Source organism: Delphinus delphis, chromosome 1 (assembly GCF_949987515.2).
Source record: "Delphinus delphis chromosome 1, mDelDel1.2, whole genome shotgun sequence".
NCBI lineage: Eukaryota > Metazoa > Chordata > Mammalia > Artiodactyla > Delphinidae > Delphinus > Delphinus delphis.
Window position 1 is genome coordinate 43,150,728 of NC_082683.1, and position 12,412 is coordinate 43,163,139.

The following is a 12,412-nucleotide window of genomic DNA, read 5'->3' on the forward strand; positions in this document are numbered from 1 at the left end:
AAAATTACAAAATGAAAAAACTTACCAGCAAAGGCAAACATACAGTAAAGGTAGTATATCATCCACACACAAAGCTAGTCAGGAGGTTAAAAGCAAAAGTAGTAAAATCATGTATATCCTCAGTAAGCAGTTAAGGTATACACAAATCAATTAGATGTAAACCATGATATCAAAAACAGTAATTGTGAAGGGAGGAAAATACAAATGCAGTTTTTACAGTGCATTTGAAATTAAGAGATCAGCAACTTAAAACAAGCATGTATATATAGACTGCTATACAAAAACCTCATGGTAACTGTAAACCAAAAATCTATAATAGATACAAAAAAAAGAAAAAGGAATTCAAACATAACACTAAAGATAGTTATCAAATCACAAGAGAAGAAGAAAGTGAATAAATCAAAAAACGAATCCAAAACAACAAAATGGCAACAAGAACGTACATATTGATAATTACCTTAAATATAAATGGACTAAATGCTCCAACCAAAATACATAGGCTGGCTGAATGGATACAAAAACAGGACTCATATATGCTGCCTACAAGAGACTCCTTTCAGATCAAGAGCCCCATACAGACTGAAAGTGAGGGGATGGAAAAAGGTGTTCCATGCCAATGGAAATCAGAAGAAAGCTGGAGTAGCAATACTTACATCAGACAAAAGAGACTTTAAACTGAAGACTATTACAAGAGACAAAGAAGGACACTTCATAATGATCAAGGGGTCAATCCAAGAAGAAGATATAACAATTGTAAATATATATGTACCCAACATAGGGAGCACCTCAATATATAAGGCAAATGTTAACAGACATAAAAGGGGAAATTGACAGTGACACAATAATAGTGGGGAACTTTAAGATCCCACTTACATCAGTTGATAGATCATCCAGACAGAAAATCAGTAGGGAAACACAGGCCTTAAAATGACACATTAAACCAAATGGACTTAATTGATATGTATAGAGGATTCCATCTGAAAGCAGCAGAATACACATTCTTTTCAAGTGCACATGGAACATTCTGCAGGATAGATCACATGCCAGGCCATAAAATAAACCTTGGTCAATTTAAGGAAATTGAAATCATATCAAGCACCTCTTCTGACAAGAGTGCTCTGAGACTAGAAATCAACTACAAGAAAAAAACTGTAAAAAACACAAACACATGGCGGCTGAACAATATGCTACTAAACAACCAGTGGATCACTGAAGAAATCAAAGAGGAAATGAAAAAATACCTAGGGACAGATGAAAACACAGTGATCCAAAACCTATGGGATGCAGCAAAAGCAGTTCTAAGAAGGAAGTTTATAGTTACACAAGCTTACCTCAGGAAACAAGAAAAAAATCTCAAATAAACGACATAACATTACACCTAAAGCAACTAGAGAAAGAAGAATAAACAGAACCTGAAGTTAGTAGAATGAAAGAAATCAAGATCAGAACAGAAATAAATGAAATAGAGACTAAGAAAACACTAGAAAAGATCACTGAAACTAAAAGCTGGTTCTTTGAAAAGATAAACAAATTGATAAACCTTTAGCCAGACGCAGCAAGAAAAAAAAAGGGAGAGGGCCCAAATCAATAAAATCAGAAATGAAAAAGGAGAAGTTACAACCGACACTACAGAAATACAAAGGATCATAAAAGACTACTATGAACAACTATATGCCAATAAAGTGGACAACCTAGAAGAAATGGACAAATTCTTAGAAAGGTACAATCTACTATGAACAACTATATGCCAATAAAGTGGACAACCTAGAAGAAATGGACAAATTCTTAGAAAGGTACAATCTCCCAAGGCTGAACCAGGAAGAAATAGAAAATATGAACAGACCAATTGCCAGTACTGAAATTGGATCAGTAATTTTAAAACTCCCAACAAACAAAAGTCCAGAACCAGATGGCTTCACAGGTGAATTCTACCAAACATTTAGAGAAGAATTGGCATCTCTCCTTCTGAAACTATTCCAAAAAAGTGCAGAGGAAGGAACCCTTGCAAACTCATTCTGTGAGTTTACCATCACCCTGATACCAAAACCAGACAAAGATATAAGAAAAAAAGAAAATTACAGGCCAATATCACTATGATGAACATAGATGCAAAAATCCTCAACAAAATGCTGGCAAACCAAATCCAACAATACATTAAAAGGATCATACACCATGATCAAGTGGGATTCATCCTAGTGATGCAAGGATTTTTTAATATCTGAAAATCAATTGGTGTAATACAACACATTAACAAATTGAAGAATAAAAAACATATAATCATTTCAGTAGACACAGAAAAATCTTTTGATAAAATTCAACATTCATTTGTGATAAAAACTCTCCAGAAACAGGCACAGAGGGAACATATTTCAACATAATAAGTCAATATATGACAAACCCACAGCTAACATTATACTGAATGGTGAAAAGCTGAAAGCATTTCCTCTAAGATCAGAAACAAGATGAGGATGCCCAGTCTCACCACTCTTATTCAACATAGTTTTGGAAGTCCTACCCACAGCAATCAGAGAAGAAAAAGAAGTAAAAGGAATAGAAAATGGAAAGAAAGACATAAAACTGCCACTGTTTTCAGATGACATGATACTATACATAGAAAATCCTAAAAACACCACCAGAAAACTACTAGAGTTGATGAACGAATTCAGTAAAGTTGCAGGATGCTAAATTAATACACAGAAATCTGATGCATTTCTATACACTAACAGCGAAATAGCAGAAAGAAAAATTAAGGAAACAATCCCATTTATTATCACATCAAAGAGAATAAAATACCTAGGAATAAACCTCCCTAAGGGAGGCAAAAGACCTGTACTCCAAAAACTATTACGGTGCTGATGAAAGAAATTGAAGACAGCATAAACAGATGGAAAGATATATTGTGTTCTGGGATTGGAAGAATCAATATTGTTACAATGATCATACCACCCAAGGCAATCTACAGGTTCAGTGCAATCCCTATCAAAATACCAATGGCATTTTTCACAGAAGTAAAACAAATAATTTTAAAATTTGTATGGAAACACAAAAGAATACTTATTGAAATAGTCAAACAATCTTGAGAAAGAAGAATGAAGCTGGAGGAATCAGCCTCCCTGACTTCAGACTATATACTACAAAGCTACAGTAATCAAAACAGTAGGTACTGGCACAAAAACAGACCTATAGATCAGTGGAACAAGATGGATAGCCCAGAAATAAACCCATGCAGTTATGGTCAGTTAATCTATGACAGAGGAGGCAAGAATGTACAGTGGAAAAGGCAGTCTCTTCAATAAATGGTGCTGGGAATACTGGACAGCTACATGTAAAATAATGAAATTAGAACATTCACTAACACCATATACAAAAATAAACTTAAAATGGATTAAAGACCTAAATGCAAGACTGGTTACTATATAACTCCTAGAGAAAAACATAGGCAGAGCACTCTTTGGACATAAATCACAGCAATATTTTTTTTGGATGTCTCCTCAAGTAAAGGAAACAAAAGTAAACAAATGGGATCTAATTAAACTTAAAAGCTTTGGCACAGCAAAGGAAACCACCAACAAAATGAAAAGACAGCCTACTGAATGGGAGAAATATAAACAGCTCATACAACTCAACAGAAGAAAGACAAACAACCTGATTAAAAAATGGGCAGAAGAATTGAATAGACATTTTCCAAAGTGGAAATACAGATGGCCAACAGGCACATGAAAAGATTCTCAGCATCACTAATCATCAGAGAAATGCAAATTGAAACCATAATGTGATACCACCTCACACTTGTCAGAATGGCTATCATTGCAAAGAACACAAATAATATGTGTTGGAGAGGGTGTAGAGAAAAAGGAACCCTCCTACACTGTTGGTGGGAATGTAAATTGGTGCAGCCACTGTGGAAAACAGCATGGAGATTTCTCAAAGAACTAAAAATAAAACTTCCGTATGACTCAGCACTTCTCCTAGTTATATATCTGAAAAAGCCAAAAACACTAATTTGAAAAGATACATGCTCCTCAGTGTTCACAGCAGTGTTATTTATAATTGCCAAGGTATGGAAGCAACCTAAGTGTCCAGCAATAGATGAATGCATAAAGAAGATGTGGTATAGACATACAATGGAATACTACACTACTCAGCCATTAAAGAGAATGAAATTTTTCCATTTACAGCAACGTGGATGGACTTGGAGGGCGTTATGCTAAGTGAAATAAGTCAGACAGAGAAATACAGATATTATATGATATCACTTATATGTGGAATCTCAGAAATACAGCAAACTAGCAAATATAACGAAAAAGAAGCAGATTCCCAGATATAGAGAACAAACTTGTGGTTACCAGTGGAGAGAGAGACAGGGGAACTATAGGGGTCAGGGAGTGGGAGGTACATACTGTTGAATGTAAGGTAGGCTCAAAGATGTATTGTACAACGTAGGGAATACAGCCGATAGTTTGTAATAACTGTAAATGGAAAGTAAGTTTTAAAAATTGTATAACTTTTTTAATTAAAAAAATTTAAAAATAAGCTATAAAAAAGGGAAAAAGTAAAGAAAGGTTTTAGAACAAAGAAGCTGTAAAGTGCTTGCCTGCAGAGGGAGACGTGATGAGAAGGAAGTCTTTACCCCCCACAGAACCTTAGAGAGTCTTGTGATGTGGAGGCTCCAGGGATCTCTAAAGTCTTAGTTGAGGTGGGGTGTTGAAAACAGAGATTGTTTGCTACGAGTGGTTTAATTTTGCAGGTATTCTACCTTATCTTTTGTCGTCAAGTGACTTTCTTCATTGTCCTGCAGGAGACTAGAGGGTTATTTTCTGGTAGAAATGGATTATGAAAGCTTTGAATTGAGGGGTTCCAGGCATATCAGAAGGTGAAGATGAGGTACAGGGTTGAAAGTAGATTAACTAAGGAAAATGTAGTGTGAAGTCATAAATGTGAAGTTGAGAGGAGTCACCGTCTTTTATGATTCTCCTTTAGCCACATTTAAGCTGCTTAGGGGAATGTATGGAGTAGGTAGACAGTTGGAGTTAACCAGGTTTGAGACTTTCCCAGTTGAGGCTAGAAGGTCAAAGGGATCTAATTCCAGAAGGAAGACCTATGATTTTTGAGACAGTTACATAATATTGGACTTGCCTCACACGTTAAAATAGACACACATACTCAGAATTTGAATTTGAATTTATAGGGTTTATTTTATTTGTTTATAAAACTCTTTAATTGGCTAGATATGAGAGGTATTACTTTGACCTCATTCTCATTTTGACCTTGGAATTTCTATCCCATACAGCCCTTTCATACTTCTGATATGATTTAGTCCTTTATTTGATAGATGTTAAGTCTGTTTCTTAGCATCAACAGCACTTCTCCTTTAGAGTGTATAGCATGTACATATTTTTTCAGGTTCTCAAGACAGGAAAATCTTTCATCAGTGAGTTCCATTCCATATTTTTTATTGTTCTCTGAAAACTTGAATTTCCAGCCTTTTAGAATACTTGCTTATTATTTTAATAAGCACATCATTTTCACATCAGATAGAATTACATTTGTAATAATGTCAGGAAACATATTTTTTTAGTGCCTCAGTTTATCTTTAAAATTAAGTGATGTTTGGATTTCCCTGGTGGTCCAGTGGTTAGGACTTTGCCTTCCAATGCAGGTGGTGCAGTTTCAATCCCTGGTTGGGGAGCTAAGATCCCAGGCCAAAAAAAACTGAAACATTAAGCAGAAGCAATATTGTAACAAATTCAATAAAGACTTTAAAAATGGTCCACATCAAAAACCAAATCTTTAAAAAAAAATTAAGTGATGTTTATTAGATCATGTCTGAGATACTCTCCTGTTTTGAAAATGCTGTGATTGTAGGTTAGATACTTTATACAGATAATATGAGATACTTAGTTTTATTCTGATTAGTTTCAACTGCTAATCCATTGCTTCTAAGCAGTGGAGGAGGGCTGAAATCATAAGGGACTCCATTTGGAGGAAAAACAGTTGTTTGGCAATAAAAAGTCCCAGCAGGAATCTTTTGAATCTCAATTTAAGAATTCTGTATGTGTAGAAAAAAAAAATCACACTAACAGAGGCCATTCTTTTTTTTTTATTTTTTTTTTTATTTTATTAACATCTTTATTGGGGTATAATTACTTTACAATGGTGTGTTAGTTTCTGCTTTATAACAAAGTGAATCAGTTATACATATACATATGTTCCCATATCTCTTCCCTCTTGCAACAGAGGCCATTCTTGTGAAGCAGCAATTTTGTTAGCTTTGGATTCTTGGAGGGCCTATTGAAATATAAATAAGTAGTATTTTTATGAATTAACAGAGTCTTTGGATAGAAAATGCCTCTGCCTTTGATCTTTCACTTTGTATTACTCATTGAAAATAAGAAGTGTGCAGAAATTCTTAACTGTTCATTGAAATGTTTAAATTTGGGCCTTCTTAGACAATATAATGTGTTTGCTCTGCATTCCATGCTGGCCAGGTCTTTGAATCTGAAGGTATAATTGTAATTTATTGTTTAAGTCCCATAGCTTTTATTTGTCTGGCTATGATAGGTTGATATGAAGAACATCAGGGCTTATTGCTTTAGGAAATGTAATGAGCAATGTGTTTTTTCTTTAGCATCAAACAGAGCATACTGAAACAGCAGGACTGGCTGGTGGTGCAGCAAGCATCATGAGTAAGCACAGAGAAGTCTGTTCCTTATCACGTGTGTAAGGGAAAAAAGGTAAGAAAACCAATGATCTTGTTTCTCTTAAGAGAGATTGAACTTGAGAAAACAGATCTATAGAAAATAATGCTCACGTATATATATGCTGCTTGCTTCATTTATAACATTGTTCCTTATTAAATCAGGAATATTGTTTTTTTAAAAAAAGATTTGACTTAAGTCCGGAAAAAAAGGATATTTTAAAATTCCTGTTGACTTATGTCAAAATGCTAATTTCTCTACTAGTACTTGGCTTCTCCCTTTTAGAGTCAGCTTCTACCTTGAGCATAGAAAGGTAATTTCAGCATGAAAAAGAACATGGACTTGAGCAATATTGTTAGGAGAAAATAGTGGTATATTTACCCAATTAATGTCATTAATATTTCTTAGTCAATCACGCAAGAGCTAAGCAGTGAAATCTTATTTTAGAGTGAGGAATCAGAAATACAGATTCAATTATATTATTTTATTTTGTATGTTTAGACTAGTTGTGATGAGCAGTCATTTCCAGCAGAAAATTAGAAGTATTTTATTAATTCTTATAGAGCAAGACTCCTTAATCATTGACTTTTTCCTGACTAGGAATCTTCTTTGCTTTCTTTCAAGTATTATGATTATTTAAGGGGTAGAAAATGGTGGTGGAAGGGGAGGGTGTGTGAGTGAGATTGGTTTCAGAAACTGATTATGCCATTCACTCATGGAGTGTTGCATGCTCTGCTGAGTTCTCTGATTTTCCACGTAAGCTTCGAGGATAGGGGCCTGGGTCTTACAGTGTGTGGCAAGAGACTGAGTTCCTAAGCACTTAGCCGTAGTACCTTCCTCACCAGAACTTCTGGGCTTGCAGTTGGCAAGGTATTTCTCATCCCCTAGCTTTCTCACATGTGAGTGTGAGAGCGAGTGCCTTTGTCTGCCTTCATCTGGCAAAATCTTATTCTTCAGGCATCTCCTCTTTAGGAAGTTTTCAACCCACTGCAAAGACTATCAGTAATAATAAATAATAATTATTGGAGTATTTGTTACAGTAGCCCACCCTACCCCAAATAATATACTGCTGCCTCAGTCTGATTTGGATTTACTTCTTCTTTGGCTCCGTAGTACCCAGTGCATATATCATTTAGTACATACCACAGTGTTTCTTATTTTAAGTTTACTCATCCATCTTCTATGAAACATTGGGCACCTTTAGGTCAAAGAAATTGTCTTAGTTGTCATTGTAAAGTAATGACTAAGACAGTACGTGGTACATAGTAGTTGCTCAATAATGTTTTATGTATGAATGCACACATGTTCATTGTAAGTAGTATATGGTATAAAGAGGAAGTAACAGTGAAGGAGATATACAAGGAACAATCAGATAAGTGCTGTAAAAGTCACACCCTTAAGACTGAGATTCAAGACAGTGTCTAAAGGACTCTGGTCAGTAGAATAAAAAAGAAGAGATTCTCAGGAAGAAACTGTATTGAATTAAGTAATTATATTCCTCTTTGAGATGTACCATTGACCCTTGAACAACGTGCAGGTTAGGGGCACTGACTACTCTGTGCAGTGGAAAATCTGCATATCACTTATAATCAGCCCTCCATATACGTGGTTCTTCCATATCCGAGGTTCTGCATCCATAGATTCAACCAGCTGTGCATCATGTAGTACTGTAATATTTACTATGGAAAAAATCCACATATAGATAGACCCATGCAGTTCAAACCCATGTTGTTCAAGGGTCAACGGTATATATATGATATTTAGTGACTTCTATTTTGAATAAGAGTTGCATGCTTCTCTAAGGCAGGTAAAGAATCCTGACATAAGATTTAAATCCTCAGAGAGGGAACTTCCCTGGTGGCACAGTGGATAAGACTCTGTGCTCCCAATGCAGGGGGCCTGGGTTCAATCCCTGTTCAGGGAACTAGATCCTGCATGCATGCTGCAACTAAGAGTTCGCATGCCGCAACTAAGGAACCCACGTGCTGCAACTAAGGAGCCGGCGAGCCACCACTAAGAAGCCTGCAAGCTGCAACTAAGGAGCCTGCCTGCTGCAACTAAGATCTAGTGCAACCAAATGAGTAAATTAAGAAAAAAAAAATTCTTGGAGCGGTCCAACTTTTACAGTGAGAAGACTGCTCCTCTCCCATGTCCTTGGGAGACCACAGGTTTTTCTTGGAAAATGAAACTTAAGAGGATCAACACTTGGGGACATTAGACATAACAGATACCAAGGGATGAGGCAGCAAAGTAAATGCAGGAGGATAAGGGGAAATCCTATATATTAAAGTGAGATCCTTCCCCTCACCCCTTCCTCTACTCTTCTTTCAGACGGTGATTACATCTCTGGTGTTACATCTCTACACCCCCTTACAGGAGATTATAAGACTCTTTTCTGGAGTCCAAAGAAAAGACCTACATATACTGACATTCGGAGGTCTCCCAATGAAATAGCTGTGTTCCCACCCAATCACCATGCAGTGGAAGCCTCCCAGTTGAGAAGCCACACATGCAGAGCTTCCAGTGGCTTTTAGTACTTCATTTGTTCAATGTTAGGCATTTGGGGAAAGCGTCTAGTGTGAAGACAGAGATCAAAACACAAAACAGGAACTTGGAGGAAATAATATTGAAAACAGAAGGAGGTTTGGGGAAAAAGAAAAAAAAACAGACTAAATTATAGGTAATTAGAATGGTAAGAAAAAAATTATATCCATGAAATAAGCTCAAGATGTCATAAAAAGGATCAGAAAGAGAAAGTGCCCTGGAAATTAAAAATATGATAGTTTTTGTGCATTTAATGTTTTTTTAAAAAACTATCTCAAGTTTATAGACAGTTTGCAAGTATAGTACAGAGGTCTTTTTTCTCTGAACCATTTGAGAGTAAGTTGCTAGCTGCATCCCCTACCACCTTTGAAACTGTGTTTCCTACAAAAAAGGACATTTGCCTACATGACCACAATACAGCCATCAAATCAGGGAATGAGCATTGATGCATTACCACCATCTAATTATCAGACCTTATTCAAGTTTTGCCAGATGAACAAATAATGTCCTTTATGTCAAGAGCACCGAGTTTAGAATCACATGTTGCATTTAGTTGGGAGACCAGCCAGTGTTCCATGCAGTTTCAATCCACCCTACCCACTCTGTTTTGGGAGTAAACAAGGGTGTGTACGCTCATCTTGGGCTTCCCACAGCCCTCCTGTTAGTCCCACCAGCCCTCCAACCAGCTAAGGGGACTTGTCTTCCTGGTGTTGGACCCCAGGGCTGGGGCTCCCAATATGTGGCTCAAACCACTCACTCCCCAGGGAGGTTCTCCACCCATGAAATCCCCCTCCTCTTCTGAGTCCCCTCCCAGGGGCATAGGTCCCAACCTGATCACTTTTCTTCCCTTCCTGCCTGATTCCACGTGGATCTTTCTTACAGCCTTGGTTGTATAAAGGTCTTTCTGCCAGTCTCCAGTTAGTTTTCAGTGAGAATTATTCCACATGCAGATGTATTTTTGATGTGTTTGTGTGGGGAGGCAAGTTCCACTGTTCTCCTACTCTACCATCTTGATCTCTCTCTCTTCAATAGACTTTATTTTTTTTAGAGCAGTTTTAGGTTCAGAGAAAAATTGAGCAAGAAGTACAGGGAGTTTCTGTACACCTCCTGTCCCCGCCGCCCCCCAGTCCTCCCACAGTCTCCCCTAGTCTGGGCATTGCTGTGTCCTCTTCATTGCAATCTGTCAGGGAGCATGGATTTTTGTTTGTCCTATTACTGATGGTGTTCACTTTGATCACTTGTGTAAGGTGGCATCTGCCAGGATTTGCCTCCGAAGTTACTCTTTTTTTTTTTTTTTTGTAATTAGTAAGTATTTTTGTGGAGAGGAACTTTGAAACTATTTAAATATCCCATTCCTCATCACACTTGGAATTCATTCATTTATGTTGTAAAGACTTATGGCTTTCTGTTTTATCCAGTGGGTTATAATCTGTTGCTACCATTATTTATTTTGATGCTCAGATTGTCTATGATTTGGTCTGTGGAAGCTCCTTCAAGCTGGTTTCTTTGTCCTTTTGACATGTCCCCATCATTCTTGGACGCTTCCTTTTTCTTTTTTTAATTGAAATGTAATTCACACACCATACCATAAAATTCACCCTTTTAAAGTGTATAGTTCAGTGGTTTTTATATATTTATAGAGTCTTGCAATCATCACCACTGTCTAATTCCAGAACATTTTTCACCCCAAAGAGAAATCTTTCATCTGTTAGCAGTTACTCCCCATTTCCCTCCAGTTCCTCCCAGCTGCTGGCAACCCACTAATTTACTTTCTGTTTCTGTGCCTGTTTTGGACATTTCATAATAAATGGAATCATGTAATCTGTAGCTTTTTGTGTCTGCTTCTTTCAGTTACCATATTTTCAAGATTCATCCATGATGTAGCATACAGCAGTATTTTATTTTAATTATCATATAATATTATATTTTGTCAATGTATAATGCCACACTTTATTTATCCATTTATCAGTTGATAGATCTTTGTGTCATTTTCATCTCTTGGTGTTATGAATAATGCTGCTATGAGCATTCACGGATAAGTTTTTGTGTGAATATATGTTTTCATTTCTCTTGGGTATAAGCCTAGGAGTGGAATAGCTATGCCATGTGGTAACTTTTCTTAACTTTTTGAGGAACTGCCAAACTGTTTTCCAGGGTTGCCACACCATTTTACTTTCTTCCCAGCAATGTGCGATGGTTCATGTTTTCCTCCATCCTCATCAAAGTTCTTGTATTTTTTCTACTCCAGCTTTGGAATCAGCCATTTTTCCATGGAGCCCTTGTTCCTTTTAGTGAATAACAATATTTATAAATCAAATCTGGTGCTAGGTATGCTCATTGCTACATGGAATTGAGCTGAGGATTTGCTGCTCCAAGATTCTTTGTGTATAGCACTAGAGAATATATGTGTACACACACACACACACACACACACTTTTACATCTATGTTTATTGCTATGTTCATTGAACACAAAACTATGTTTATTGCTATAAGTATGTTTATTGAAGTCCATGAGTTCAAACTGATACCCCAGATTCCAAACCAACACTGCAGGGTTCTTTCCAGTTTTCTCTTTTTCTGCATTTTAACCCCTTCTCCAACAGTGAGAAACCTTGCTCCCATTGCCCTTCATGTAGTCACTTACTTGATCCATCTTTCTACATGTAACCCGTGTCCTATCACTCTCTTCTCCCCTTGGTCCTTCTAATCCTGCTCAGGCTCTGACCCGCCACCCTGGACTGCCCTCTTATATCTCCTCCTCACCCCTCCTGCATATGAAGCCGCCTTACCCACTTGTGTTCTCTGTCTGCCAGACCATCCCCTTCATGTGGATGCCTTCCTTACCTCTGTTGGGCTCTAACACCCCACACTGGGCTGTCCTGTGTAGGCAGTTTCCTTCCCCCTGGGGCTCTGACACATTATGCCGGGCCACCCCTGTGCAAGGACATCTGCTTCACCACACTTGGGCTCTGACTCCCCCCTTACACAGATGCCCTCTTCATCTGCTCCCTGTTTATTGAATTTTTAATAATTTTTCCCTTTTATTTAAATTTTTTCAACTTTTTATTTTGAAGTAAATATAGCCTCACAGGAAGTTGCAAAAATACTGTAGAAAGTTTCGTTTACACAGTTTTTCTCATACGTTACACCTTACATAACTCGAGAAAAT

General features: G+C 37.1%; 1 protein-coding gene across 2 annotated transcripts in view; it reads left to right on the forward strand.

Annotated features, from left to right (window-relative positions):
- ZFYVE9 (zinc finger FYVE-type containing 9) overlaps positions 1-12,412 on the forward strand; it is a 185,651-nt gene that overhangs the window by 45,006 nt on the left and 128,233 nt on the right. For both annotated transcript variants that reach the window (XM_060021975.1, XM_060021983.1), the window contains exon 2: positions 6,629-6,734. The gene's annotated coding sequence lies outside the window, so the exon portion shown is untranslated. The remainder of the gene's footprint in view (positions 1-6,628; positions 6,735-12,412) is intronic.